The sequence below is a fragment of the Sapajus apella genome, unplaced genomic scaffold, assembly GCF_009761245.1.
Source record: "Sapajus apella isolate SASKATOON/1434 unplaced genomic scaffold, GSC_monkey_1.0 scaffold3908, whole genome shotgun sequence".
NCBI classification, from domain to species: domain Eukaryota; kingdom Metazoa; phylum Chordata; class Mammalia; order Primates; family Cebidae; genus Sapajus; species Sapajus apella.
Genome location: NW_022440834.1, coordinates 532 through 6381, shown reverse-complemented (window position 1 = coordinate 6381; position 5850 = coordinate 532). Strand labels below are relative to the sequence as shown.

Genomic DNA, 5850 nt, shown 5'->3' with positions numbered 1-5850 from the left:
CTTGCAGATGAACCACGCAGCCTAGAAATACTTTAAAAAATTTAGGTATGTCACGAATGCATAAAATGCATGTAGATACTAGTCTATTTTATCACATACTATTGGAAAATGTACAAATATCTATTTTAAAAGGTTTATCAAATGTTGCACACACAAATACAGATATACATGACACCATTCACAATTGGGAGAAAGTAAACACATGTAAAGGCACAGGATTAAATCATAAATGCATAAAGTTGGCTGTAGTACACACTCTACTACTACAATAATTTCATAGCCTCCTCCTGTTGCTATGGCAGTGAGCTCAAGTGTGGCGAGTATTCGCTTTAAACACCGTATGATGTCACCTTTATGTAAACATAATCTCTCACAGTTCTTGTGTACTTTTTATGTTTAGTGGAATAACATAAACCTTGAATAACACCATTTGACCCATATAAAATGACACTAGTGATGCTGAACGTATTCTCAAGAAGCAAAGTCATGATATTACTAGAAAATTTGAATTGCTTTGATATATACCATAGATTGGAGTGTGCAGCAGCAGTTATCTGTCATTTCTGTCAGATGATTCACCTTGTAAACAGATCCTGTACACTTACACTATAGACAAATACAGTACACTATTGTACATACATTTCCTCTCAAAATTTCAGTAATATTTCCTTTAGCTTCCTCTATTAAGGTAAGAGTATATTAAACTATATATATATATAGAATATGTGTTAATCAACTGTTTATGTTATTGGTAAGGCTTCTGGTCAATAGTAGGCTATTGACTAGTAGGTAGGCTTTTGGGAGTCAAAAGTTACTCATGGGATTTGAGCACTGGGGATCAGCACACCTAATCCGTGCATTGTTCAAGAATCAACTGTATTTTCCTTAGTAACTTTATAGTTTATGAGGCATACATGTTTCCACTTCTTATTACTATAGTGTGAAATGCTGTTGGGTCAACTTGAATCCTAAATATGTCTATAATAGTAAGATATGGAAGTAGGACTACATATACACTGAACAAAAATCACAATGTAGAATACTGTATATAGAAGTCTGTAGCTTGAAGTGTAGAGCAGAGCCACTAAGGTGCAGAGTTTATTGTTCTTTCAGTGCAAGGCTTTTCTTTTCTTTTTTTTTTTTTTTTTTTTTGGTTGGGGTTTTATACTTTTTGCCCAGGCTGGAGGGCAATGGCACTATCTCAGCTCACCGAAACCTCCACCTCCTGGGTTCAGGCAATTCTCCTGCTTCAGCCTCCAGAGTAGCTGGGATTACCGGCACGTGCCAGCATGCCCAGCTAATTTTTTGTATTTTTAGTAGAGATGGGGTTTCACCATGTTGACCAGGATGGTCTCGATCTCTTGACCTCGTGATCCACCCGCCTCGCCCTCCCAAAGTGCTGGGATTACAGGCGTGAGCCACCGCACCCGGCATTTCTCAATTTAATTCTTTATGTCTGTGAATAAATTATAAATGATTTGCCTTCATGAGTATCGGGAGACCCGTTTTTAATCTTGCTTTCCATATAGACTTGAACCCTATCCGGTCTACAATTTGTTATTTCTTCTGAAAAACACTTACAAGGGCTCTGTTATTTCTTTCACAAGGATCTGTAGACGGGCCTCTGTCTCATCCTCAATGGGCAGCTGAGGCATCTGGGAAACCCTCTCCTTCTGGTAAGGGAGCCAGAGCGTCTAGAGTCTAAAACCTTGCAGCAAGTGGGGAGAGAATTTTTTTTTTCAATCCTCCTCATAGAGTACACAAGTCAGAATAAGCCTATGTCAGTTATCTGGTCTTTAACAGATCCAGGATCTGGTACAGCTGCCATGATGAACAACAGCTCAAGAGGCTCTTCCCCTACCAGGGTGATGGATGAAGGCAAGGTAAATGTACCCATTTTGAATAGTTATTTCAAGAACATTTCGCTTTTCCTACAACTCTCTCTTTGCTTCATCTCCTATTTGTGTGTTCTGTCTGTACTGTCTCATTTATTTTTCTGAAAAAGTAAACTGTTCTCCAAGAGCCTGAAGTCCCCTCACTTCCCAGCATTACATCTTCAGCTGAGCATCCGGTAGCAGTAAGTACTGAGAAGTGTGGACTGAACTGGGCTATCAATTGCCTGGCGATATTGATCTTACTTTTGTCCTTGACTTGGGAGTGCTGCTGAAATCTGACTGGTTTGTTGGCCTTTTCTCCTCTCTCCTGTTTGCTTAGACATTTAACCTGTGTAGAGCATTTGCTGTAACTGTAATTAACTTAAACAAAAGTGAAAAACGTCCCCACTCTTCTGTATTTCAGTGTTTAATGCTCTTATGCAAAGTAAATTCATTGTAAATTGTATAATTCATTTTTATGTCTTCATTTGGAAATGTGCTATTTAAGAATATCTCCAACTGTACACTAGGCAAAACCTATTTTGAAGGATCTGAAATTACAGCTTGATAACAGAAGAATGTTTGTTGGAAGTGAAGTACTGAATAGTGGAAGCCTGTAATTACCCATTGAGCCAGTTCTCAGCAGTGTCCTTAAACAGTGTTCACATAGGTGTATTCTCTTGTAACTTGTTTAGCTGTTAAGGCTGGTAAGTCCTCTGATCATACCTCACCATGCTTCTCTGTATTGAAATCAAAGTACATTTATTTTAATGATTGAGAGTTTCCAAACCACTTTCCCATAGGAAATGATTAGGCAGTGTCTCATAGTAGACAGTATTACTAGTGAATGCAGGTAAATAGAGTGTGCCTGTGTAATGGTGTTATAACATTGTCTCTCTTGGAACATACTTTGGAGTTCCAGCACATGACTCAAAAAATACACATCTCTTGAGGAATCTTTTTATCCAAGGGCAACTTGGATAAGACCCAAGGGCCCTTTGAAGTAGAAGACTTCAAAGAGAGTAGAGACTATTCTGTTAGAGAGGAAAAGCAGAGGTGGAAAGAACATGGCCTTGGAGCCAAACCTGGCATTGAATTCCAGCCCAGCTTCTTACAAGCTGTGTGACTGTCCGCAAATTATCTAATACTCTCTTTGCCTGTGTTCCTGCATATTTAGAACAAGATGGTCCTATTAGAGATTTAGAGACAGGAGAATTTGAGTTAACATAGGTAAGGCCTGTTGAAGGTACTCTGAATAATTGCTATTACATGATAGAGAATGTGTTTTTCATTCCCTTTCATTCTCTGCATTCTAAATATGGAAATTATTCTGATGGGAGGGATGAGCAGAGGGAGTGACTGCCGTACAAATAGTATTAGTCAGGAATGACTTCCCTTTATGACCTCTGCTTTCCCTTCCATGTGCAGATACAAGCAATAATAACGATTATGGCAAAAATGTTCGCTCCTGCGACATACTTTTAACCTTTGTAAGCTGTCAGTGGGAACAAATGAGAGTGGTAGGGGTTGCCCTAATTCTGCTCTTTGGACAAGTGCCTGACATCTGCTTCATTGGGTTTTAGTCTTTACTGGTGTTGCTACTTTTGTCTGTCATACCAGAGTATTTGATAACTTCAATTGCTTCTACTCTGCAGGTTAATATGACTCCAAAAGGGCCCCCTCCTTTCCCAGGAGTCCCTCTTATGAGCACCCCCATGGGAGGCCCTGTACCACCACCCATTCAATATGGACCACCACCTCAGCTCTGTGGACCTTTCGGGCCTCGGCCAATTCCTCCACCCTTTGGTAAGATGATCTGAACAGTAGTGATTAACTTGTAAAGCATAGTCATCTTCTCTCTCTGTCCCTTGCTGAAACGACTGCAATTGCAGGGCTTTGCATTGCAGTGATGAAACTGACTTAGTACATTGTAACTTCTCCCCAAGTTTCTTGAGACACAAAGGGTGCTGCCTAATGTCCTGTGATTAGATGCGCAATAATTTTCTCTAACAGAAAAAGGAAAGGGGCTATTTACAGAAAGCCAGAAATCTTCAGCCCATGTTTTTTGAACATCTCTGGCTGTGTACTAGGTCATCTTTAGGTCCTCTGAGCCAGAATGGCTCTTTTGGCCCATCCCATGTGAGTGGTGGGGAATGCTCCCCTCCAGTGACAGTGGAGCCACCTGTGAGACCGCCCTCTGCTACTCTCAGTCGAAGAGATATGCCGAGAAGTGAATTTGGTGAGCATTCTTCACATGTTTCCTTGCAACACAGTTTCAGGTGGCTTTTTCCCTTGTATTTGAGGATTCTAATGCAAACAACACTTTAGAATTTGCGTCTGTCCAGTATAGAAAGGAAAATATCTTATTTTGTCTTGGTGGATAAGTATTCAACTGCAAGGTTTATTTTAGAACAGAAAGCATTTATTATTTCCCTTGACGTCCTTGTATTGTTTCTTTTCAATTTTTTTATTATGAATTGTAAGCCTTTATCTTTAAATGAAAGTCCTGTGGGATTCCTCTTCCAAATAGAGCTGACACTTGAACAACACAGGTTTGATTTGTGCAGGTCCGTTTATATGCAGAGTTTTTACAAAAAACTCCTTGGGAAATGTTTTGTAACTCTGCAACAATTTGAAAGAGCTTGCAGATGAACCACGCAGCCTAGAAATACTTTAAAAAATTTAGGTATGTCACGAATGCATAAAATGCATGTAGATACTAGTCTATTTTATCACATACTATTGGAAAATGTACAAATATCTATTTTAAAAGGTTTATCAAATGTTGCACACACAAATACAGATATACATGACACCATTCACAATTGGGAGAAAGTAAACACATGTAAAGGCACAGGATTAAATCATAAATGCATAAAGTTGGCTGTAGTACACACTCTACTACTACAATAATTTCATAGCCTCCTCCTGTTGCTATGGCAGTGAGCTCAAGTGTGGCGAGTATTCGCTTTAAACACCGTATGATGTCACCTTTATGTAAACATAATCTCTCACAGTTCTTGTGTACTTTTTATGTTTAGTGGAATAACATAAACCTTGAATAACACCATTTGACCCATATAAAATGACACTAGTGATGCTGAACGTATTCTCAAGAAGCAAAGTCATGATATTACTAGAAAATTTGAATTGCTTTGATATATACCATAGATTGGAGTGTGCAGCAGCAGTTATCTGTCATTTCTGTCAGATGATTCACCTTGTAAACAGATCCTGTACACTTACACTATAGACAAATACAGTACACTATTGTACATACATTTCCTCTCAAAATTTCAGTAATATTTCCTTTAGCTTCCTCTATTAAGGTAAGAGTATATTAAACTATATATATATATAGAATATGTGTTAATCAACTGTTTATGTTATTGGTAAGGCTTCTGGTCAATAGTAGGCTATTGACTAGTAGGTAGGCTTTTGGGAGTCAAAAGTTACTCATGGGATTTGAGCACTGGGGATCAGCACACCTAATCCGTGCATTGTTCAAGAATCAACTGTATTTTCCTTAGTAACTTTATAGTTTATGAGGCATACATGTTTCCACTTCTTATTACTATAGTGTGAAATGCTGTTGGGTCAACTTGAATCCTAAATATGTCTATAATAGTAAGATATGGAAGTAGGACTACATATACACTGAACAAAAATCACAATGTAGAATACTGTATATAGAAGTCTGTAGCTTGAAGTGTAGAGCAGAGCCACTAAGGTGCAGAGTTTATTGTTCTTTCAGTGCAAGGCTTTTCTTTTCTTTTTTTTTTTTTTTTTTTTTGGTTGGGGTTTTATACTTTTTGCCCAGGCTGGAGGGCAATGGCACTATCTCAGCTCACCGAAACCTCCACCTCCTGGGTTCAGGCAATTCTCCTGCTTCAGCCTCCAGAGTAGCTGGGATTACCGGCACGTGCCAGCATGCCCAGCTAATTTTTTGTATTTTTAGTAGAGATGGGGTTTCACC

The 5850-nt window shown here is 38.8% G+C and overlaps 1 long non-coding RNA gene across 2 annotated transcripts; it reads left to right on the top strand.

Annotated features, from left to right (window-relative positions):
- The first annotated feature begins 1571 nt into the window (after positions 1-1571).
- LOC116547637 lies at positions 1572-3764 on the top strand. Of its 2 annotated transcripts, XR_004267129.1 has the most exons (4): positions 1572-1676; positions 1804-1883; positions 2006-2077; positions 3530-3764. It is a non-coding gene; the product is annotated as an uncharacterized LOC116547637 (long non-coding RNA). The 2 variants fall into 2 exon arrangements; XR_004267128.1 differs by lacking the exon at positions 2006-2077 and having other exon boundaries at positions 3530-3757.
- Positions 3765-5850: the final 2086 nt, after the last annotated feature.